The following is a 25,240-nucleotide window of genomic DNA, read 5'->3' as shown; positions in this document are numbered from 1 at the left end:
TGTGTGTATATGTGTGTGTGTGTGTGTGTGTGTGTCTGCGTGTGTGGGTGCATGCGTGTGTGTGTGGCTGCATGTGTGTGTGTGTGGGTGCATGTGTGGGTGTGTGTGGCTGTGTGTGTGTGTGTCTGTGTGTGTGTGTATGCATGTAGGGATATGCGGGTGTGTGAGAGTGTGTGTAGGTGCATGTGTGTGAGTGTACTGGGGTATCAATTTGTGAGAATGTGCGTGAGTTGCTGTGAATGTGGAAGTGTTTGAGTGAGTTTATGAGAGAGAGCTTGTGTTTGAGAGAGGGTATGCATGTGTGTGTGGGTCGGTAGGAGTGTGCTTTTGTGTGTGTGCGTGTACTTGTGAGTGTCGGTGAAATAGTATACAGTGCAGTGTTGTCACGTGTCGTGTGACATGAACCAAAGTGCCCAGTTAAAGTCATCCCCATGGGTACCGAACTTGACTATCAGCCTCTGCTTGGCCACTTTGCATTGTTGGCTGTCCCATAGTCTGCCTTGCAGGATTGTCACCCAGGGGTCCGAGACCGAAAGGCACAGAGCGCTGAAGTGCTCTCCGACTGGGAGGCTAGAACCAGTCTGACTCAAGATTGGGACACAGACAGACTTTAACCTCACACCTTTAATGCATTGTCTGAGCTGAGATGGCATCTCTTGTTAGACAACCTGAAGTTATCTCGACAACGTAACTTTGAAAAGGTTCTGAGGTTCTTATATTAAAGAACGGAAACTAGTAAACCCATTATAAAAGATGAAAGGCTTAACCTAAATGTGTTTAATATATCATTTCAGCTGCATTAAACTGTAATCCTTTTGCTATAAATACTGCGTCTTATGGTCCTTCTTATCATCAGGTTGATCTACATCGGATACACTCCATCCATTCTTTATCCTTCAAAGAAAATCAGTCACCTTCATCAGACACTACCTTCCCTTAACAAATCCATGATGACTATCTCGGATGATGACGTGGAGGAGCCTGTGGTGGACTGGGGAGGACAAAGTTCAAAATCACACAATACCAGGTTATCGTCCAAGTAGCTTTCGGAGCACTCCTAAAACTAGTGCTTCCAAGTAAAGCTGTTGGACTGTAATCTGGTGTTGTGTGATTTTTAACTTTATCCTGGATTAAACTTTCACTCACTGTGTGGTCATTTCAATCATCTCTCAGAGTTTTATCGAATCATTTTCTCATACTGGAAATATAAAAGCAGCTGGTGTCCACTCCTCCTATTTCTGACCTGCACCTAAAACAATAACATTACCGATTCGATATGAGAAATAACGTTGTTTGGATATTTGTGAACTGTCCACCCACATTTCACTTGATATTAGGCTGTAGTTCACAAAAATCAAAATGAGAGGAATGTTGAAATGAGTGAAATCCGGAAACATTTCTTTCGAAATAAGATGGAAAACCAAGGAATCCGGCCATGACTCGTGTTTCTTTGAACCGTGCTCGACTTGACTCCTTAATCCTCCTGGGGACATCCTCAACTTCAAAGTTGTGTCTGCACTCCAGAGGTCTGGCAGACTCAATGTGATGTGCAGACGGAGGTGTTTCATTCCCACTGAATCGATCGGCTCTTTTGGTTGTGGAGTGGTGTTAAAATGCACTGCTTGCGATGGCCGGGAATCGAAGCCGGGTCAACTGCTTGGAAGGCAGCTATGCTCACCACTATACCACCATCGCTACAGGCTGAAACGCTCTAGAAATCAGCTGATGTGCCATAATAGTTCTTGACTCGAAATTTCGTTGTTGTTTTGTTGGAAATTTTGCAGTGAAATATTAGAATTGAGAAGTCATCAAAGACCGAGTTTTACTGAGTGGATCGGTCTCCTGATGCCCCGCCTCACTTTTTAATACACACAAAGCAGCATTTCGGATTTCTCATCATCTGAAATCAATCAATAACAGAAATAGCACGAAAATCCCAGGGCAACCCTGGAACGATCACACAATTAAAACTTGTCAAGTTCTCAGAAAGGTTCACCGGACCGAAACGTGAACTCTGATTTCTCTTCATACAGCTTTACCACCGACTTTGGGTTTGGTTTCTGATTTACAGCGTAGACATAGTCATCGAGATAGAGATGTACAGCTCGGAAACAGACCCTTCGGTCCAACCTGCCCATGCCGACCAGATATCCCAACCCAATCTAGTCCCACCTGCCAGCACCCGGCCCATATCCTTCCAAACCCTTCCTATTCATATACCCATCCAAATGCCTCGAAAATGTTGCAATTGTACCAGCCTCCGCCACTTCCTCTGGCAGCTCATTCCACACACGTACCACCCTCTGGATGAAAGCGTTGACCCTTTGGTCGCTTTTATATCTTTCGCCTCTCACACTAAACCTATGCCCTCTAGTTCTGGACTCCCCGACCCCAGGGAAAAGACTTTGTCTATTTATCCTATCCATGCCCCACATAATTCTGCAGTTCTTTCAGTTTCTAAAACTTCTCAAGAGTTTTCTTAGAAAACAAAAACGGCAAAAACAGAGGAACCATTAGACTGAGGCCACGCTGCAGTAATTGTGGAGAGGAGGGAATTCCGGGTAACAGTTCGGGAAGCAGAACCCTCTCGAGGAATATGTATTAATTTGAAGTTCGATCCCGTTGATAGATTTGCAGGTTTCTCTTTTACTTTGTAGAAGAGGGGGAGGTGTCAGTCAGCAGTAAGGGGTTTTCACAGGAGGGCATGATTTGGAGATGCCAGTGTTGGACTGGGGTATAGAAAGTTAAAAATCACACAACACCAGGTTATAGACCAACAGGTTTAATTGGAAGCACTAGCTTTCGGAGCGCTGCTCCTTCATCAGGTGGTTGTCCGAAATCTAGAGCTTCCAATTAAATCTGTTGGACTATAACCTGGTGTTGTGTGATGTTTAACTTCACAGCAAGGGGTAGTCATGGGCAGCTGTTTAGTGAAGGTCGCTTCCACTGATGTGGGAAGGCAGTGCACGCAAAACCCTCCCTGCCCTAGATAGGTAACCTGAACCAAGATGGGCTTTCCAAGGTCAGGGGGTGCAGAGTGCTGAGGCCGCTGTCATCATTTAGTTCCCATGGGTCCCCAGTCCTTGGGATGCCGTGGCGCCTTAATGATGAATGGGATTGTGTGGAACCGAGACAGGGTCGTGGCAGAACAGTGTCGAGAGTGTGTTGCTGGAAACGCACAGCAGGGAAATCGATGTTTCGGGCTCCATCATCTGCAGACCTCCCTGTCTCCGAGCAGAACAGTGTTATCCGCTCAGGTTTAAGCAGAACGTCCGCAGCTACTCCTGCGGGTCCAACGAAACACAAAGCGCTATCGGGAAGGCAAACGTAGGGGGTGGGGTCAGCAAGCACAGCGTAGGGTGATCCCGGTTCGTGAGGGGAAAAAGAAAACGTAGTGCGGTGAAATTGACAAAGGAAGTGAAATTGACATTGTCAGAGCAACCCTGCGCAGGAAGGAGGTAGAGGGGCATGGAGGGGCGGTGGGCAAGATGGAAAGGACGGGGTCAAGGGAGGGCACAGACGGCTGTGTAAGGGCATGAACATGTGTTACCCTTCATGGTGTCGTGGGGGGATGAAGGTCGGGTCTGCAGGCAATGATAGTCTCCAGCTGAGAGTCGTGAGAACCCGGAATCAGTGTGTGTGTGGGGGGGGGACCGTGTGTGTGTGTGTGTGTGTGTGTGTCTGCGTGTGTGGGTGCATGCGTGTGTGTGGCTGCATGTGTGTGTGTGTGGGTGCATGTGTGGGTGTGTGTCCTGTGTGTGTGTGTGTCTGCGTGTGTGGGTGCATGCATGTGTGTGTGTGTGGGTGCATGTGTGGGTGTGTGTGGCTGTGTGTGTGTGTGTCTGTGTGTGTGTGTGCATGTAGGGATATGCGGGTCTGTGAGAGTGTGTGTAGATGCATGTGTGTGAGTGTACTGGGGTATCAATTTGTGAGAATGTGCGTGAGTTGCTGTGAATGTGGAAGTGTTTGAGTGAGTTTATGAGAGAGAGCTTGTGTTTGAGAGAGGGTATGCATGTGTGTGTGGGTCGGTAGGAGTGTGCTTTTGTGTGTGTGCGTGTACTTGTGAGTGTCCGTGAAATAGTATACAGTGCAGTGTTGTCACGTGTCGTGTGACATTGACCAAAGTGTCCAGTTATAGTCATCCGCATGGGTACCGAACTTGACTATCAGCCTCTGCTTGGCCACTTTGCATTGTTGGCTGTCCCATAGTCTGCCTTGGAGGATTGTCACCCAGGGGTCCGAGACCGAAAGGCACAGAGCGCTGAAGTGCTCTCCGACTGGGAGGCTAGAACCAGTCTGACTCAAGATTGGGACACAGACAGACTTTAACCTCACACCTTTAATGCATTGTCTGAGCTGAGATGGCATCTCTTGTTAGACAACCTGAAGTTATCTCGACAACGTAACTTTGAAAAGGTTCTGAGGTTCTTATATTAAAGAACGGAAACTAGTAAACCCATTATAAAAGATGAAAGGCTTAACCTAAATGTGTTTAATATATCATTTCAGCTGCATTAAACTGTAATCCTTTTGCTATAAATACTGCGTCTTATGGTCCTTCTTATCATCAGGTTGATCTACATCGGATACACTCCATCCATTCTTTATCCTTCAAAGAAAATCAGTCACCTTCATCAGACACTACCTTCCATTAACAAATCCATGATGACTATATCGGATGATGACGTGGAGGAGCCTGTGGTGGACTGGGGAAGACAAAGTTCAAAATCACACAATACCAGGTTATCGTCCAAGTAGCTTTCGGAGCACTCCTAAAACTAGTGCTTCCAAATTAAGTTGTTGGACTGTAATCTGGTGTTGTGTGATTTTTAACTTTATCCTGGATTAAACTTTCACTCACTGTGTGGTCACTTCTATCATCTCTCAGAGTTTTATCGAATCATTTTCTCATACTGGAAATATAAAAGCAGCTGGTGTCCACTCCTCCTATTTCTGACCTGCACCTAAAACAATAACATGACCGATTCGACATGAGAAATAACGTTGTTTGGATATTTGTGAACTGTCCACCCACATTTCACTTGATATTAGGCTGTAGTTCACAAAAAACAAAATGAGAGTAATGTTGAAATGAGTGAAATCCGGAAACATTTCTTTCGAAATAAGATGGAAAACCAAGGTATTCTGCCATGACTCTACTTTCTTTGAACCGGGCTCGACTTGACTCCTTAATCCTCCTGGGGACATCCTCAACTTCAAAGTTGTGTCTGCACTCCAGAGGTCTGGCAGACTCAATGTGATGTGCAGGCGGAGGTGTTTCATTCCCACTGAATCGATCGGCTCTTTTGGTTGTGGAGTGGTGTTAAACTGCACTGCTTGCGATGGCCGGTAATCGAACCCTGATCAACTGCTTAGAAGGCAGCTATGCTCACCACTGTACCACCCTCGCTACCGCCCGAAGTGCTCTTGAAATCAGCTGATGTGCCATAATAGTTCTTGACTCGAAATTTCGTTGTTGTTTTGTTGGAAAATTTGCAGTGAAATATTAGAATTGAGAAGTCATCAAAGACCGAGTTTTACTGAGTGGATCGGTCTCCTGATGCCCCGCCTCACTTTTTAATACACACAAAGCAGCATTTCGGATTTCTCATCATCTGAAATCAATCAATAACAGAAATAGCACGAAAATCCCAGGGCAACCCTGGAACGATCGCACAATTAAAACTTGTCAAGTTCTCAGAAAGGTTCACCGGACCGAAACGTGAACTCTGATTTCTCTTCATACAGCTTTACCACCGACTTCGGGTTTGGTTTCTGATTTACAGCGTAGACATAGTCATCGAGATAGAGATGTACAGCTCGGAAACAGACCCTTCGGTCCAACCTGCCCATGCCGACCAGATATCCCAACCCAATCTAGTCCCACCTGCCAGCACCCGGCCCATATCCTTCCAAACCCTTCCTATTCATATACCCATCCAAATGCCTGGAAAATGTTGCAATTGTACCAGCCTCCGCCACTTCCTCTGGCAGCTCATTCCACACACGTACCACCCTCTGGATGAAAGCGTTGACCCTTTGGTCGCTTTTATATCTTTCGCCTCTCACACTAAACCTATGCCCTCTAGTTCTGGACTCCCCGACCCCAGGGAAAAGACTTTGTCTATTTATCCTATCCATGCCCCACATAATTCTGCAGTTCTTTCAGTTTCTAAAACTTCTCAAGAGTTTTCTTAGAAATCAAAAACGGCAAAAACAGAGGAACCATTAGCCTGAGGCCACGCTGCAGTAATTGTGGAGAGGAGGGAATTCCGGGTAACAGTTCGGGAAGCAGAACCCTCTCGAGGAATATGTATTAATTTGAAGTTCGATCCCGTTGAAAGATTTGCAGGTTTCTCTTTTAATTTGTAGAAGAGGGGGAGGTGTCAGTCAGCAGTAAGGGGTTTTCACAGGAGGGCATGATTTGGAGATGCCAGTGTTGGACTGGGGTATAGAAAGTTAAAAATCACTCAACACCAGGTTATAGACCAACAGGTTTAATTGGAAGCATTAGCTTTCGGAGCGCTGCTCCTTCATCAGGTGGTTGTCCGAAATCTAGAGCTTCCAATTAAATCTGTTGGACTATAACCTGGTGTTGTGTGATGTTTAACTTCACAGCAAGGGGTAGTCATGGGCAGCTGTTTAGTGAAGGTCGCTTCCACTGATGTGGGAGGGCAGTGCACGCAAAACCCTCCCTGCCCTAGATAGGTAACCTGAACCAAGATGGGCTTTCCAAGGTCTGGGGCTGCAGAGTGCTGAGGCCGCTGTCATCATTTAGTTCCTATGGGTCCCAAGTCCTTGGGATGCCGTGGCGCCTTAATGATGAATGGGATTGTGTGGAACCGAGACAGGGTCGTGGCAGAACAGTGTTGAGAGTGTGTTGCTGGAAACGCACAGCAGGGAAATCGATGTTTCGGGCTCCATCATCTGCAGACCTCCCTGTCTCCGAGCAGAACAGTGTTATCCGCTCAGGTTTAAGCAGAACGTCCGCAGCTACTCCTGCGGGTCCAACGAAACACAAAGCGCTATCCGGGAAGGCAAACGTAGGGGGTGGGGTCAGCAAGCACAGCGTAGGGTGATCCCGGTTCGTGAGGGGAAAAAGAAAACGTAGTGCGGTGAAATTGACATAGGAAGTGAAATTGACAAAGGACGTGAAATTCACATTGTCAGAGCAAACCTGCGCAGGAAGGAGGTAGAGGGGCATAGAGGGGCATAGAGGGACATGGAGGGGCGGTGGGCAAGATGGAAAGGACGGGGTCAAGGGAGGGCACAGACGGCTGTGTAAGGGCATGAACAAGTGTTACCCTTCATGGTGTCGTGGGGGGATGAAGGTCGGGTCTGCAGGCAATGATAGTCTCCAGCTGAGAGTCGTGAGAACCCGGAATCAGTGTGTGTGTGGGGGGGGACCGTGTGTGTGTGTGTGTGTGGGTGCATGCGTGTGTGTGTGGCTGCATGTGTGTGTGTGTGTGTGCATGTGTGCGTGTGTGTCCTGTGTGTGTGTGTGTCTGCGTGTGTAGGTGCATGCACGTGTGTGTGTGTGGGTGCATGTGTGGGTGTGTGTGGCTGTGTGTGTGTGTCTGTGTGTGTGTGCATGTAGGGATATGCGTGTCTGTGAGAGTGTGTGTAGGTGCATGTGTGTGAGTGTACTGGGGTATCAATTTGTGAGAATGTGCGTGAGTTGCTGTGAATGTGGAAGTGTTTGAGTGAGTTTATGAGAGAGAGCTTGTGTTTGAGAGAGGGTATGCATGTGTGTGTGGGTCGGTAGGAGTGTGCTTTTGTGTGTGTGCGTGTACTTGTGAGTGTCGGTGAAATAGTATACAGTGCAGTGTTGTCACGTGTCGTGTGACATGAACCAAAGTGCCCAGTTAAAGTCATCCCCATGGGTACCGAACTTGACTATCAGCCTCTGCTTGGCCACTTTGCATTGTTGGCTGTCCCATAGTCTGCCTTGCAGGATTGTCACCCAGGGGTCCGAGACCGAAAGGCACAGAGCGCTGAAGTGCTCTCCGACTGGGAGGCTAGAACCAGTCTGACTCAAGATTGGGACACAGACAGACTTTAACCTCACACCTTTAATGCATTGTCTGAGCTGAGATGGCATCTCTTGTTAGACAACCTGAAGTTATCTCGACAACGTAACTTTGAAAAGGTTCTGAGGTTCTTATATTAAAGAACGGAAACTAGTAAACCCATTATAAAAGATGAAAGGCTTAACCTAAATGTGTTTAATATATCATTTCAGCTGCATTAAACTGTAATCCTTTTGCTATAAATACTGCGTCTTATGGTCCTTCTTATCATCAGGTTGATCTACATCGGATACACTCCATCCATTCTTTATCCTTCAAAGAAAATCAGTCACCTTCATCAGACACTACCTTCCCTTAACAAATCCATGATGACTATCTCGGATGATGACGTGGAGGAGCCTGTGGTGGACTGGGGAGGACAAAGTTCAAAATCACACAATACCAGGTTATCGTCCAAGTAGCTTTCGGAGCACTCCTAAAACTAGTGCTTCCAAGTAAAGCTGTTGGACTGTAATCTGGTGTTGTGTGATTTTTAACTTTATCCTGGATTAAACTTTCACTCACTGTGTGGTCATTTCAATCATCTCTCAGAGTTTTATCGAATCATTTTCTCATACTGGAAATATAAAAGCAGCTGGTGTCCACTCCTCCTATTTCTGACCTGCACCTAAAACAATAACATTACCGATTCGATATGAGAAATAACGTTGTTTGGATATTTGTGAACTGTCCACCCACATTTCACTTGATATTAGGCTGTAGTTCACAAAAATCAAAATGAGAGTAATGTTGAAATGAGTGAAATCCGGAAACATTTCTTTCGAAATAAGATGCAAAACCAAGGAATCCGGCCATGACTCGTGTTTCTTTGAACCGTGCTCGACTTGACTCCTTAATCCTCCTGGGGACATCCTCAACTTCAAAGTTGTGTCTGCACTCCAGAGGTCTGGCAGACTCAATGTGATGTGCAGACGGAGGTGTTTCATTCCCACTGAATCGATCGGCTCTTTTGGTTGTGGAGTGGTGTTAAAATGCACTGCTTGCGATGGCCGGGAATCGAAGCCGGGTCAACTGCTTGGAAGGCAGCTATGCTCACCACTATACCACCATCGCTACAGCCAGAAGCGCTCTAGAAATCAGCTGATGTGCCATAATAGTTCTTGACTCGAAATTTCGTTGTTGTTTTGTTGGAAATTTTGCAGTGAAATATTAGAATTGAGAAGTCATCAAAGACCGAGTTTTACTGAGTGGATCGGTCTCCTGATGCCCCGCCTCACTTTTTAATACACACAAAGCAGCATTTCGGATTTCTCATCATCTGAAATCAATCAATAACAGAAATAGCACGAAAATCCCAGGGCAACCCTGGAACGATCACACAATTAAAACTTGTCAAGTTCTCAGAAAGGTTCACCGGACCGAAACGTGAACTCTGATTTCTCTTCATACAGCTTTACCACCGACTTCGGGTTTGGTTTCTGATTTACAGCGTAGACATAGTCATCGAGATAGAGATGTACAGCTCGGAAACAGACCCTTCGGTCCAACCTGCCCATGCCGACCAGATATCCCAACCCAATCTAGTCCCACCTGCCAGCACCCGGCCCATATCCTTCCAAACCCTTCCTATTCATATACCCATCCAAATGCCTGGAAAATGTTGCAATTGTACCAGCCTCCGCCACTTCCTCTGGCAGCTCATTCCACACACGTACCACCCTCTGGATGAAAGCGTTGACCCTTTGGTCGCTTTTATATCTTTCGCCTCTCACACTAAACCTATGCCCTCTAGTTCTGGACTCCCCGACCCCAGGGAAAAGACTTTGTCTATTTATCCTATCCATGCCCCACATAATTCTGCAGTTCTTTCAGTTTCTAAAACTTCTCAAGAGTTTTCTTAGAAAACAAAAACGGCAAAAACAGAGGAACCATTAGACTGAGGCCACGCTGCAGTAATTGTGGAGAGGAGGGAATTCCGGGTAACAGTTCGGGAAGCAGAACCCTCTCGAGGAATATGTATTAATTTGAAGTTCGATCCCGTTGATAGATTTGCAGGTTTCTCTTTTACTTTGTAGAAGAGGGGGAGGTGTCAGTCAGCAGTAAGGGGTTTTCACAGGAGGGCATGATTTGGAGATGCCAGTGTTGGACTGGGGTATAGAAATTTAAAAATCACACAACACCAGGTTATAGACCAACAGGTTTAATTGGAAGCACTAGCTTTCGGAGCGCTGCTCCTTCATCAGGTGGTTGTCCGAAATCTAGAGCTTCCAATTAAATCTGTTGGACTATAACCTGGTGTTGTGTGATGTTTAACTTCACAGCAAGGGGTAGTCATGGGCAGCTGTTTAGTGAAGGTCGCTTCCACTGATGTGGGAAGGCAGTGCACGCAAAACCCTCCCTGCCCTAGATAGGTAACCTGAACCAAGATGGGCTTTCCAAGGTCAGGGGGTGCAGAGTGCTGAGGCCGCTGTCATCATTTAGTTCCCATGGGTCCCCAGTCCTTGGGATGCCGTGGCGCCTTAATGATGAATGGGATTGTGTGGAACCGAGACAGGGTCGTGGCAGAACAGTGTCGAGAGTGTGTTGCTGGAAACGCACAGCAGGGAAATCGATGTTTCGGGCTCCAGCATCTGCAGACCTCCCTGTCTCCGAGCAGAACAGTGTTATCCGCTCAGGTTTAAGCAGAACGTCCGCAGCTTCTCCTGCGGGTCCAACGAAACACAAAGCGCTATCGGGAAGGCAAACGTAGGGGGTGGGGTCAGCAAGCACAGCGTAGGGTGATCCCGGTTCGTGAGGGGAAAAAGAAAACGTAGTGCGGTGAAATTGACAAAGGAAGTGAAATTGACAAAGGACGTGAAATTGACATTGTCAGAGCAACCCTGCGCAGGAAGGAGGTAGAGGGGCATGGAGGGGCGGTGGGCAAGATGGAAAGGACGGGGTCAAGGGAGGGCACAGACGGCTGTGTAAGGGCATGAACATGTGTTACCCTTCATGGTGTCGTGGGGGGATGAAGGTCGGGTCTGCAGGCAATGATAGTCTCCAGCTGAGAGTCGTGAGAACCCGGAATCAGTGTGTGTGTGGGGGGGGACCGTGTGTGTGAGTGTGTGTGTGTGTGTCTGCGTGTGTGGGTGCATGCGTGTGTGTGGCTGCATGTGTGTGTGTGTGGGTGCATGTGTGGGTGTGTGTCCTGTGTGTGTGTGTGTCTGCGTGTGTTGGTGCATGCATGTGTGTGTGTGTGGGTGCATGTGTGGGTGTGTGTGGCTGTGTGTGTGTGTCTGTGTGTGTGTGTGCATGTAGGGATATGCGGGTCTGTGAGAGTGTGTGTAGATGCATGTGTGTGAGTGTACTGGGGTATCAATTTGTGAGAATGTGCGTGAGTTGCTGTGAATGTGGAAGTGTTTGAGTGAGTTTATGAGAGAGAGCTTGTGTTTGAGAGAGGGTATGCAATAGTGTGTGGGTCGGTAGGAGTGTGCTTTTGTGTGTGTGCGTGTACTTGTGAGTGTCCGTGAAATAGTATACAGTGCAGTGTTGTCACGTGTCGTGTGACATTGACCAAAGTGTCCAGTTAAAGTCATCCGCATGGGTACCGAACTTGACTATCAGCCTCTGCTTGGCCACTTTGCATTGTTGGCTGTCCCATAGTCTGCCTTGGAGGATTGTCACCCAGGGGTCCGAGACCGAAAGGCACAGAGCGCTGAAGTGCTCTCCGACTGGGAGGCTAGAACCAGTCTGACTCAAGATTGGGACACAGACAGACTTTAACCTCACACCTTTAATGCATTGTCTGAGCTGAGATGGCATCTCTTGTTAGAAAACCTGAAGTTATCTCGACAACGTAACTTTGAAAAGGTTCTGAGGTTCTTATATTAAAGAACGGAAACTAGTAAACCCATTATAAAAGATGAAAGGCTTAACCTAAATGTGTTTAATATATCATTTCAGCTGCATTAAACTGTAATCCTTTTGCTATAAATACTGCGTCTTATGGTCCTTCTTATCATCAGGTTGATCTACATCGGATACACTCCATCCATTCTTTATCCTTCAAAGAAAATCAGTCACCTTCATCAGACACTACCTTCCATTAACAAATCCATGATGACTATATCGGATGATGACGTGGAGGAGCCTGTGGTGGACTGGGGAGGACAAAGTTCAAAATCACACAATACCAGGTTATCGTCCAAGTAGCTTTCGGAGCACTCCTAAAACTAGTGCTTCCAAATTAAGCTGTTGGAATGTAATCTGGTGTTGTGTGATTTTTAACTTTATCCTGGATTAAACTTTCACTCACTGTGTGGTCACTTCTATCATCTCTCAGAGTTTTATCGAATCATTTTCTCATACTGGAAATATAAAAGCAGCTGGTGTCCACTCCTCCTATTTCTGACCTGCACCTAAAACAATAACATGACCGATTCGACATGAGAAATAACGTTGTTTGGATATTTGTGAACTGTCCACCCACATTTCACTTGATATTAGGCTGTAGTTCACAAAAAACAAAATGAGAGTAATGTTGAAATGAGTGAAATCCGGAAACATTTCTTTCGATATAAGATGGAAAACCAAGGAATTCCGCCATGACTCTACTTTCTTTGAACCGTGCTCGACTTGACTCCTTAATCCTCCTGGGGACATCCTCAACTTCAAAGTTGTGTCTGCACTCCAGAGGTCTGGCAGACTCAATGTGATGTGCAGACGGAGGTGTTTCATTCCCACTGAATCGATCGGCTCTTTTGGTTGTGGAGTGGTGTTAAAATGCCCTGCTTGCGATGGCCGGGAATCGAACCCTGATCAACGGCTTAGAAGGCAGCTATGCTCACCACTGTACCACCCTCGCTACCGCCCGAAGTGCTCTTGAAATCAGCTGATGTGCCATAATAGTTCTTGACTCGAAATTTCGTTGTTGTTTTGTTGGAAAATTTGCAGTGAAATATTAGAATTGAGAAGTCATCAAAGACCGAGTTTTACTGAGTGGATCGGTCTCCTGATGCCCCGCCTCACTTTTTAATACACACAAAGCAGCATTTCGGATTTCTCATCATCTGAAATCAATCAATAACAGAAATAGCACGAAAATCCCAGGGCAACCCTGGAACGATCGCACAATTAAAACTTGTCAAGTTCTCAGAAAGGTTCACCGGACCGAAACGTGAACTCTGATTTCTCTTCATACAGCTTTACCACCGACTTCGGGTTTGGTTTCTGATTTACAGCGTAGACATAGTCATCGAGATAGAGATGTACAGCTCGGAAACAGACCCTTCGGTCCAACCTGCCCATGCCGACCAGATATCCCAACCCAATCTAGTCCCACCTGCCAGCACCCGGCCCATATCCTTCCAAACCCTTCCTATTCATATACCCATCCAAATGCCTGGAAAATGTTGCAATTGTACCAGCCTCCGCCACTTCCTCTGGCAGCTCATTCCACACACGTACCACCCTCTGGATGAAAGCGTTGACCCTTTGGTCGCTTTTATATCTTTCGCCTCTCACACTAAACCTATGCCCTCTAGTTCTGGACTCCCCGACCCCAGGGAAAAGACTTTGTCTATTTATCCTATCCATGCCCCACATAATTCTGCAGTTCTTTCAGTTTCTAAAACTTCTCAAGAGTTTTCTTAGAAAACAAAAACGGCAAAAACAGAGGAACCATTAGACTGAGGCCACGCTGCAGTAATTGTGGAGAGGAGGGAATTCCGGGTAACAGTTCGGGAAGCAGAACCCTCTCGAGGAATATGTATTAATTTGAAGTTCGATCCCGTTGATAGATTTGCAGGTTTCTCTTTTACTTTGTAGAAGAGGGGGAGGTGTCAGTCAGCAGTAAGGGGTTTTCACAGGAGGGCATGATTTGGAGATGCCAGTGTTGGACTGGGGTATAGAAAGTTAAAAATCACACAACACCAGGTTATAGACCAACAGGTTTAATTGGAAGCACTAGCTTTCGGAGCGCTGCTCCTTCATCAGGTGGTTGTCCGAAATCTAGAGCTTCCAATTAAATCTGTTGGACTATAACCTGGTGTTGTGTGATGTTTAACTTCACAGCAAGGGGTAGTCATGGGCAGCTGTTTAGTGAAGGTCGCTTCCACTGATGTGGGAAGGCAGTGCACGCAAAACCCTCCCTGCCCTAGATAGGTAACCTGAACCAAGATGGGCTTTCCAAGGTCAGGGGGTGCAGAGTGCTGAGGCCGCTGTCATCATTTAGTTCCCATGGGTCCCAAGTCCTTGGGATGCCGTGGCGCCTTAATGATGAATGGGATTGTGTGCAACCGAGACAGGGTCGTGGCAGAACAGTGTCGAGAGTGTGTTGCTGGAAACGCACAGCAGGGAAATCGATGTTTCGGGCTCCAGCATCTACAGACCTCCCTGTCTCCGAGCAGAACAGTGTTATCCGCTCAGGTTTAAGCAGAACGTCCGCAGCTACTCCTGCGGGTCCAACGAAACACAAAGCGCTATCCGGGAAGGCAAACGTAGGGGGTGGGGTCAGCAAGCACAGCGTAGGGTGATCCCGGTTCGTGAGGGGAAAAAGAAAACGTAGTGCGGTGAAATTGACATAGGAAGTGAAATTGACAAAGGACGTGAAATTGACATTGTCAGAGCAAACCTGCGCAGGAAGGAGGGAGAGCGTCATGGAGGGGCGGTGGGCAAGATGGAAAGGACGGGGTCAAGGGAGGGCACAGACGGCAGTGTAAGGGCATGAGCAAGTGTTACCCTTCATGGTGTCGTGGGGGGATGAAGGTCGGGTCTGCAGGCAATGATAGTCTCCAGCTGAGAGTCATGAGAACCCGGAATCAGTGTGTGTGGGGGGGGCGGGGGGGACTGTGTGTGTGTGTGTGTGTATATGTGTGTGTGTGTGTGTGTGTGTGTCTGCGTGTGTGGGTGCATGCGTGTGTGTGTGGCTGCATGTGTGTGTGTGTGCGTGCATGTGTGGGTGTGTGTGGCTGTGTGTGTGTGTGTCTGTGTGTGTGTATGCATGTAGGGATATGCGGGTCTGTGAGAGTGTGTGTAGGTGCATGTGTGTGAGTGTACTGAGGTATCAATTTGTGAGAATGTGCGTGAGTGGCTGTGAATGTGGAAGTGTTTGAGTGAGTTTATGAGAGAGAGCTTGTGTTTGAGAGAGGGTATGCATGTGTGTGTGGGTCGGTAGGAGTGTGCTTTTGTGTGTGTGCGTGTACTTGTGTAGTGTCGGTGAAATAGTATACAGTGCAGTGTTGTCACGTGTCGTGTGACATGAACCAAAGTGCCCAGTTAAAGTCATCCCCATGGGTACCGAACTTGACTATCAGCCTCTGCTTGGCCACTTTGCATTGTTGGCTGTCCCATAGTCTGCCTTGCAGGATTGTCACCCAGGGGTCCGAGACCGAAAGGCACAGAGCGCTGAAGTGCTCTCCGACTGGGAGGCTAGAACCAGTCTGACTCAAGATTGGGACACAGACAGACTTTAACCTCACACCTTTAATGCATTGTCTGAGCTGAGATGGCATCTCTTGTTAGACAACCTGAAGTTATCTCGACAACGTAACTTTGAAAAGGTTCTGAGGTTCTTATATTAAAGAACGGAAACTAGTAAACCCATTATAAAAGATGAAAGGCTTAACCTAAATGTGTTTAATATATCATTTCAGCTGCATTAAACTGTAATCCTTTTGCTATAAATACTGCGTCTTATGGTCCTTCTTATCATCAGGTTGATCTACATCGGATACACTCCATCCATTCTTTATCCTTCAAAGAAAATCAGTCACCTTCATCAGACACTACCTTCCCTTAACAAATCCATGATGACTATATCGGATGATGACGTGGAGGAGCCTGTGGTGGACTGGGGAGGACAAAGTTCAAAATCACACAATACCAGGTTATCGTCCAAGTAGCTTTCGGAGCACTCCTAAAACTAGTGCTTCCAAGTAAAGCTGTTGGACTGTAATCTGGTGTTGTGTGATTTTTAACTTTATCCTGGATTAAACTTTCACTCACTGTGTGGTCACTTCTATCATCTCTCAGAGTTTTATCGAATCATTTTCTCATACTGGAAATATAAAAGCAGCTGGTGTCCACTCCTCCTATTTCTGACCTGCACCTAAAACAATAACATTACCGATTCGATATGAGAAATAACGTTGTTTGGATATTTGTGAACTGTCCACCCAGATTTCACTTGATATTAGGCTGTAGTTCACAAAAAACAAAATGAGAGTAATGTTGAAATGAGGGAAATCCGGAAACATTTCTTTCGAAATAAGATGGAAAACCAAGGAATTCTGCCATGACTCGTGTTTCTTTGAACCGTGCTCGACTTGACTCCTTAATCCTCCTGGGGACATCCTCAACTTCAAAGTTGTGTCTGCACTCCAGAGGTCTGGCAGACTCAATGTGATGTGCAGACGGAGGTGTTTCATTCCCACTGAATGGATCGACTCTTTTGGTTGTGGAGTGGTGTTAAAATGCACTGCTTGCGATGGCCGGGAATCGAACCCGGGTCAACTGCTTGGAAGGCAGCTATGCTCACCACTATACCACCACCGCTACAGGCTGACGCGCTCTAGAAATCAGCTGATGTGCCATAATAGTTCTTGACTCGAAATTTCGTTGTTGTTTTGTTGGAAATTTTGCAGTGAAATATTAGAATTGAGAAGTCATCAAAGACCGAGTTTTACTGAGTGGATCGGTCTCCTGATGCCCCGCCTCACTTTTTAATACACACAAAGCAGCATTTCGGATTTCTCATCATCTGAAATCAATCAATAACAGAAATAGCACGAAAATCCCAGGGCAACCCTGGAACGATCACACAATTAAAACTTGTCAAGTTCTCAGAAAGGTTCACCGGACCGAAACGTGAACTCTGATTTCTCTTCATACAGCTTTACCACCGACTTCGGGTTTGGTTTCTGATTTACAGCGTAGACATAGTCATCGAGATAGAGATGTACAGCTCGGAAACAGACCCTTCGGTCCAACCTGCCCATGCCGACCAGATATCCCAACCCAATCTAGTCCCACCTGCCAGCACCCGGCCCATATCCTTCCAAACCCTTCCTATTCATATACCCATCCAAATGCCTGGAAAATGTTGCAATTGTACCAGCCTCCGCCACTTCCTCTGGCAGCTCATTCCACACACGTACCACCCTCTGGATGAAAGCGTTGACCCTTTGGTCGCTTTTATATCTTTCGCCTCTCACACTAAACCTATGCTCTCTAGTTCTGGACTCCCCGACCCCAGGGAAAAGACTTTGTCTATTTATCCTATCCATGCCCCACATAATTCTGCAGTTCTTTCAGTTTCTAAAACTTCTCAAGAGTTTTCTTAGAAAACAAAATCGGCAAAAACAGAGGAACCATTAGACTGAGGCCACGCTGCAGTAATTGTGGAGAGGAGGGAATTCCGGGTAACAGTTCGGGAAGCAGAACCCTCTCGAGGAATATGTATTAATTTGAAGTTCGATCCCGTTGATAGATTTGCAGGTTTCTCTTTTACTTTGTAGAAGAGGGGGAGGTGTCAGTCAGCAGTAAGGGGTTTTCACAGGAGGGCATGATTTGGAGATGCCAGTGTTGGACTGGGGTATAGAAAGTTAAAAATCACACAACACCAGGTTATAGACCAACAGGTTTAATTGGAAGCACTAGCTTTCGGAGCGCTGCTCCTTCATCAGGTGGTTGTCCGAAATCTAGAGCTTCCAATTAAATCTGTTGGACTATAACCTGGTGTTGTGTGATGTTTAACTTCACAGCAAGGGGTAGTCATGGGCAGCTGTTTAGTGAAGGTCGCTTCCACTGATGTGGGAAGGCAGTGCACGCAAAACCCTCCCTGCCCTAGATAGGTAACCTGAACCAAGATGGGCTTTCCAAGGTCAGGGGGTGCAGAGTGCTGATGCCGCTGTCATCATTTAGTTCCCATGGGTCCCAAGTCCTTGGGATGCCGTGGCGCCTTAATGATGAATGGGATTGCGTGCAACCGAGACAGGGTCGTGGCAGAACAGTGTCGAGAGTGTGTTGCTGGAAACGCACAGCAGGGAAATCGATGTTTCGGGCTCCAGCATCTGCAGACCTCCCTGTCTCCGAGCAGAACAGTGTTATCCGCTCAGGTTTAAGCAGAACGTCCGCAGCTACTCCTGCGGGTCCAACGAAACACAAAGCGCTATCCGGGAAGGCAAACGTAGGGGGTGGGGTCAGCAAGCACAGCGTAGGGTGATCCCGGTTCGTGAGGGGAAAAAGAAAACGTAGTGCGGTGAAATTGACAAAGGAAGTGAAATTGACAAAGGACGTGAAATTGACATTGTCAGAGCAAACCTGCGCAGGAAGGAGGGAGAGCGTCATGGAGGGGCGGTGGGCAAGATGGAAAGGACGGGGTCAAGGGAGGGCACAGACGGCAGTGTAAGGGCATGAGCAAGTGTTACCCTTCATGGTGTCGTGGGGGGATGAAGGTCGGGTCTGCAGGCAATGATAGTCTCCAGCTGAGAGTCGTGAGAACCCGGAATCAGTGTGTGTGGGGGGGGCGGGGGGGACTGTGTGTGTGTGTGTGTGTATATGTGTGTGTGTGTGTGTGTGTGTCTGCGTGTGTGGGTGCATGCGTGTGTGTGTGGCTGCATGTGTGTGTGTGTGGGTGCATGTGTGGGTGTGTGTGGCTGTGTGTGTGTGTGTCTGTGTGTGTGTGTGCATGTAGGGATATGCGGGTGTGTGAGAGTGTGTGTAGGTGCATGTGTGTGAGTGTACTGGGGTATCAATTTGTGAGAATGTGCGTGAGTGGCTGTGAATGTGGAAGTGTTTGAGTGAGTTTATGAGAGAGAGCTTGTGTTTGAGAGAGGGTATGCATGTGTGTGTGGGTCGGTAGGAGTGTGCTTTTGTGTGTGTGCGTGTACTTGTGTAGTGTCCGTGAAATAGTATACAGTGCAGTGTTGTCACGTGTCGTGTGACATGAACCAAAGTGCCCAGTTAAAGTCATCCCCATGGGTACCGAACTTGACTATCAGCCTCTGCTTGGCCACTTTGCATTGTTGGCTGTCCCATAGTCTGCCTTGCAGGATTGTCACCCAGGGGTCCGAGACCGAAAGGCACAGAGCGCTGAAGTGCTCTCCGACTGGGAGGCTAGAACCAGTCTGACTCAAGATTGGGACACAGACAGACTTTAACCTCACACCTTTAATGCATTGTCTGAGCTGAGATGGCATCTCTTGTTAGACAACCTGAAGTTATCTCGACAACGTAACTTTGAAAAGGTTCTGAGGTTCTTATATTAAAGAACGGAAACTAGTAAACCCATTATAAAAGATGAAAGGCTTAACCTAAATGTGTTTAATATATCATTTCAGCTGCATTAAACTGTAATCCTTTTGCTGTAAATACTGCGTCTTATGGTCCTTCTTATCATCAGGTTGATCTACATCGGATACACTCCATCCATTCTTTATCCTTCAAAGAAAATCAGTCACCTTCATCAGACACTACCTTCCCTTAACAAATCCATGATGACTATATCGGATGATGACGTGGAGGAGCCTGTGGTGGACTGGGGAGGACAAAGTTCAAAATCACACAATACCAGGTTATCGTCCAAGTAGCTTTCGGAGCACTCCTAAAACTAGTGCTTCCAAGTAAAGCTGTTGGACTGTAATCTGGTGTTGTGTGATTTTTTACTTTATCCTGGATTAAACTTTCACTCACTGTGTGGTCACTTCTATCATCTCTCAGAGTTTTATCGAATCATTTTCTCATACTGGAAATATAAAAGCAGCTGGTGTCCACTCCTCCTATTTCTGACCTGCACCTAAAACAATAACATTACCGATTCGATATGAGAAATAACGTTGTTTGGATATTTGTGAACTGTCCACCCAGATTTCACTTGATATTAGGCTGTAGTTCACAAAAAACAAAATGAGAGTAATGTTGAAATGAGTGAAATCCGGAAACATTTCTTTCGAAATAAGATGGAAAACCAAGGAATTCTGCCATGACTCGTGTTTCTTTGAACCGTGCTCGACTTGACTCCTTAATCCTCCTGGGGACATCCTCAACTTCAAAGTTGTGTCTGCACTCCAGAGGTCTGGCAGACTCAATGTGATGTGCAGACGGAGGTGTTTCATTCCCACTGAATCGATCGGCTCTTTTGGTTGTGGAGTGGTGTTAAAATGCCCTGCTTGCGATGGCCGGGAATCGAACCGTGATCAACGGCTTAGAAGGCAGCTATGCTCACCACTGTACCACCCTCGCTACCGCCCGAAGTGCTCTTGAAATCAGCTGATGTGCCATAATAGTTCTTGACTCGAAATTTCGTTGTTGTTTTGTTGGAAAATTTGCAGTGAAATATTAGAATTGAGAAGTCATCAAAGACCGAGTTTTACTGAGTGGATCGGTCTCCTGATGCCCCGCCTCACTTTTTAATACACACAAAGCAGCATTTCGGATTTCTCATCATCTGAAATCAATCAATAACAGAAATAGCACGAAAATCCCAGGGCAACCCTGGAACGATCGCACAATTAAAACTTGTCAAGTTCTCAGAAAGGTTCACCGGACCGAAACGTGAACTCTGATTTCTCTTCATACAGCTTTACCACCGACTTCGGGTTTGGTTTCTGATTTACAGCGTAGACATAGTCATCGAGATAGAGATGTACAGCTCGGAAACAGACCCTTCGGTCCAACCTGCCCATGCCGACCAGATATCCCAACCCAATCTAGTCCCACCTGCCAGCACCCGGCCCATATCCTTCCAAACCCTTCCTATTCATATACCCATCCAAATGCCTGGAAAATGTTGCAATTGTACCAGCCTCCACCACTTCCTCTGGCAGCTCATTCCACACACGTACCACCCTCTGGATGAAAGCGTTGACCCTTTGGTCGCTTTTATATCTTTCGCCTCTCACACTAAACCTATGCCCTCTAGTTCTGGACTCCCCGACCCCAGGGAAAAGACTTTGTCTATTTATCCTATCCATGCCCCACATAATTCTGCAGTTCTTTCAGTTTCTAAAACTTCTCAAGAGTTTTCTTAGAAAACAAAAACGGCAAAAACAGAGGAACCATTAGACTGAGGCCACGCTGCAGTAATTGTGGAGAGGAGGGAATTCCGGGTAACAGTTCGGGAAGCAGAACCCTCTCGAGGAATATGTATTAATTTGAAGTTCGATCCCGTTGATAGATTTGCAGGTTTCTCTTTTACTTTGTAGAAGAGGGGGAGGTGTCAGTCAGCAGTAAGGGGTTTTCACAGGAGGGCATGATTTGGAGATGCCAGTGTTGGACTGGGGTATAGAAAGTTAAAAATCACACAACACCAGGTTATAGACCAACAGGTTTAATTGGAAGCACTAGCTTTCGGAGCGCTGCTCCTTCATCAGGTGGTTGTCCGAAATCTAGAGCTTCCAATTAAATCTGTTGGACTATAACCTGGTGTTGTGTGATGTTTAACTTCACAGCAAGGGGTAGTCATGGGCAGCTGTTTAGTGAAGGTCGCTTCCACTGATGTGGGAAGGCAGTGCACGCAAAACCCTCCCTGCCCTAGATAGGTAACCTGAACCAAGATGGGCTTTCCAAGGTCAGGGGGTGCAGAGTGCTGATGCCGCTGTCATCATTTAGTTCCCATGGGTCCCCAGTCCTTGGGATGCCGTGGCGCCTTAATGATGAATGGGATTGTGTGCAACCGAGACAGGGTCGTGGCAGAACAGTGTCGAGAGTGTGTTGCTGGAAACGCACAGCAGGGAAATCGATGTTTCGGGCTCCAGCATCTACAGACCTCCCTGTCTCCGAGCAGAACAGTGTTATCCGCTCAGGTTTAAGCAGAACGTCCGCAGCTACTCCTGCGGGTCCAACGAAACACAAAGCGCTATCCGGGAAGGCAAACGTAGGGGGTGGGGTCAGCAAGCACAGCGTAGGGTGATCCCGGTTCGTGAGGGGAAAAAGAAAACGTAGTGCGGTGAAATTGACATAGGAAGTGAAATTGACAAAGGACGTGAAATTGACATTGTCAGAGCAAACCTGCGCAGGAAGGAGGGAGAGCGTCATGGAGGGGCGGTGGGCAAGATGGAAAGGACGGGGTCAAGGGAGGGCACAGACGGCAGTGTAAGGGCATGAGCAAGTGTTACCCTTCATGGTGTCGTGGGGGGATGAAGGTCGGGTCTGCAGGCAATGATAGTCTCCAGCTGAGAGTCGTGAGAACCCGGAATCAGTGTGTGTGGGGGGGGCGGGGGGGACTGTGTGTGTGTGTGTGTGTATATGTGTGTGTGTGTGTGTGTGTGTGTCTGCGTGTGTGGGTGCATGCGTGTGTGTGTGGCTGCATGTGTGTGTGTGTGCGTGCATGTGTGGGTGTGTGTGGCTGTGTGTGTGTGTGTCTGTGTGTGTGTATGCATGTAGGGATATGCGGGTCTGTGAGAGTGTGTGTAGGTGCATGTGTGTGAGTGTACTGAGGTATCAATTTGTGAGAATGTGCGTGAGTGGCTGTGAATGTGGAAGTGTTTGAGTGAGTTTATGAGAGAGAGCTTGTGTTTGAGAGAGGGTATGCATGTGTGTGTGGGTCGGTAGGAGTGTGCTTTTGTGTGTGTGCGTGTACTTGTGTAGTGTCGGTGAAATAGTATGCAGTGCAGTGTTGTCACGTGTCGTGTGACATGAACCAAAGTGTCCAGTTAAAGTCATCCCCATGGGTACCGAACTTGACTATCAGCCTCTGCTTGGCCACTTTGCATTGTTGGCTGTCCCATAGTCTGCCTTGCAGGATTGTCACCCAGGGGTCCGAGACCGAAAGGCACAGAGCGCTGAAGTGCTCTCCGACTGGGAGGCTAGAACCAGTCTGACTCAAGATTGGGACACAGACAGACTTTAACCTCACACCTTTAATGCATTGTCTGAGCTGAGATGGCATCTCTTGTTAGACAACCTGAAGTTATCTCGACAACGTAACTTTGAAAAGGTTCTGAGGTTCTTATATTAAAGAACGGAAACTAGTAAACCCATTATAAAAGATGAAAGGCTTAACCTAAATGTGTTTAATATATCATTTCAGCTGCATTAAACTGTAATCCTTTTGCTATAAATACTGCGTCTTATGGTCCTTCTTATCATCAGGTTGATCTACATCGGATACACTCCATCCATTCTTTATCCTTCAAAGAAAATCAGTCACCTTCATCAGACACTACCTTTCCTTAACAAATCCATGATGACTATATCGGATGATGACGTGGAGGAGCCTGTGGTGGACTGGGGAGGACAAACTTCAAAATCACACAATACCAGGTTATCGTCCAAGTAGCTTTCGGAGCACTCCTAAAACTAGTGCTTCCAAGTAAAGCTGTTGGACTGTAATCTGGTGTTGTGTGATTTTTAACTTTATCCTGGATTAAACTTTCACTCACTGTGTGGTCACTTCTATCATCTCTCAGAGTTTTATCGAATCATTTTCTCATACTGGAAATATAAAAGCAGCTGGTGTCCACTCCTCCTATTTCTGACCTGCACCTAAAACAATAACATTACCGATTCGATATGAGAAATAACGTTGTTTGGATATTTGTGAACTGTCCACCCAGATTTCACTTGATATTAGGCTGTAGTTCACAAAAAACAAAATGAGAGTAATGTTGAAATGAGTGAAATCCGGAAACATTTCTTTCGAAATAAGATGGAAAACCAAGGAATTCTGCCATGACTCGTGTTTCTTTGAACCGTGCTCGACTTGACTCCTTAATCCTCCTGGGGACATCCTCAACTTCAAAGTTGTGTCTGCATTCCAGAGGTCTGGCAGACTCAATGTGATGTGCAGACGGAGGTGTTTCATTCCCACTGAATCGATCGACTCTTTTGGTTGTGGAGTGGTGTTAAAATGCACTGCTTGCGATGGCCGGGAATCGAACCCGGGTCAACTGCTTGGAAGGCAGCTATGCTCACCACTATACCACCACCGCTACAGGCTGACGCGCTCTAGAAATCAGCTGATGTGCCATAATAGTTCTTGACTCGAAATTTCGTTGTTGTTTTGTTGGAAATTTTGCAGTGAAATATTAGAATTGAGAAGTCATCAAAGACCGAGTTTTACTGAGTGGATCGGTCTCCTGATGCCCCGCCTCACTTTTTAATACACACAAAGCAGCATTTCGGATTTCTCATCATCTGAAATCAATCAATAACAGAAATAGCACGAAAATCCCAGGGCAACCCTGGAACGATCACACAATTAAAACTTGTCAAGTTCTCAGAAAGGTTCACCGGACCGAAACGTGAACTCTGATTTCTCTTCATACAGCTTTACCACCGACTTCGGGTTTGGTTTCTGATTTACAGCGTAGACATAGTCATCGAGATAGAGATGTACAGCTCGGAAACAGACCCTTCGGTCCAACCTGCCCATGCCGACCAGATATCCCAACCCAATCTAGTCCCACCTGCCAGCACCCGGCCCATATCCTTCCAAACCCTTCCTATTCATATACCCATCCAAATGCCTGGAAAATGTTGCAATTGTACCAGCCTCCGCCACTTCCTCTGGCAGCTCATTCCACACACGTACCACCCTCTGGATGAAAGCGTTGACCCTTTGGTCGCTTTTATATCTTTCGCCTCTCACACTAAACCTATGCTCTCTAGTTCTGGACTCCCCGACCCCAGGGAAAAGACTTTGTCTATTTATCCTATCCATGCCCCACATAATTCTGCAGTTCTTTCAGTTTCTAAAACTTCTCAAGAGTTTTCTTAGAAAACAAAATCGGCAAAAACAGAGGAACCATTAGACTGAGGCCACGCTGCAGTAATTGTGGAGAGGAGGGAATTCCGGGTAACAGTTCGGGAAGCAGAACCCTCTCGAGGAATATGTATTAATTTGAAGTTCGATCCCGTTGATAGATTTGCAGGTTTCTCTTTTACTTTGTAGAAGAGGGGGAGGTGTCAGTCAGCAGTAAGGGGTTTTCACAGGAGGGCATGATTTGGAGATGCCAGTGTTGGACTGGGGTATAGAAAGTTAAAAATCACACAACACCAGGTTATAGACCAACAGGTTTAATTGGAAGCACTAGCTTTCGGAGCGCTGCTCCTTCATCAGGTGGTTGTCCGAAATCTAGAGCTTCCAATTAAATCTGTTGGACTATAACCTGGTGTTGTGTGATGTTTAACTTCACAGCAAGGGGTAGTCATGGGCAGCTGTTTAGTGAAGGTCGCTTCCACTGATGTGGGAAGGCAGTGCACGCAAAACCCTCCCTGCCCTAGATAGGTAA

At 46.8% G+C, this 25,240-nt stretch overlaps 4 non-coding genes across 4 annotated transcripts; all 4 read right to left on the bottom strand.

Annotated features, from left to right (window-relative positions):
* Positions 1–1,623: 1,623 nt before the first annotated feature.
* Positions 1,624–1,695, bottom strand: trnag-ucc (transfer RNA glycine (anticodon UCC)). Its single transcript has one exon. It is a non-coding gene; the product is annotated as a tRNA-Gly (tRNA).
* A 7,376-nt stretch (positions 1,696–9,071) lies between these two features.
* Positions 9,072–9,143, bottom strand: trnag-ucc (transfer RNA glycine (anticodon UCC)). Its single transcript has one exon. It is a non-coding gene; the product is annotated as a tRNA-Gly (tRNA).
* A 7,347-nt stretch (positions 9,144–16,490) lies between these two features.
* trnag-ucc (transfer RNA glycine (anticodon UCC)) lies at positions 16,491–16,562 on the bottom strand. Its single transcript has one exon. It is a non-coding gene; the product is annotated as a tRNA-Gly (tRNA).
* Positions 16,563–23,866: 7,304 nt separating this feature from the next.
* Positions 23,867–23,938, bottom strand: trnag-ucc (transfer RNA glycine (anticodon UCC)). Its single transcript has one exon. It is a non-coding gene; the product is annotated as a tRNA-Gly (tRNA).
* Between the last annotated feature and the right edge of the window lie 1,302 nt (positions 23,939–25,240).

This window comes from Chiloscyllium punctatum, chromosome 15 (genome assembly GCF_047496795.1).
Source record: "Chiloscyllium punctatum isolate Juve2018m chromosome 15, sChiPun1.3, whole genome shotgun sequence".
Classification (NCBI taxonomy): domain Eukaryota; kingdom Metazoa; phylum Chordata; class Chondrichthyes; order Orectolobiformes; family Hemiscylliidae; genus Chiloscyllium; species Chiloscyllium punctatum.
The sequence above is the reverse complement of the archived record's forward strand: the minus strand, read 5'-3'. Positions and strand labels throughout refer to the sequence as shown.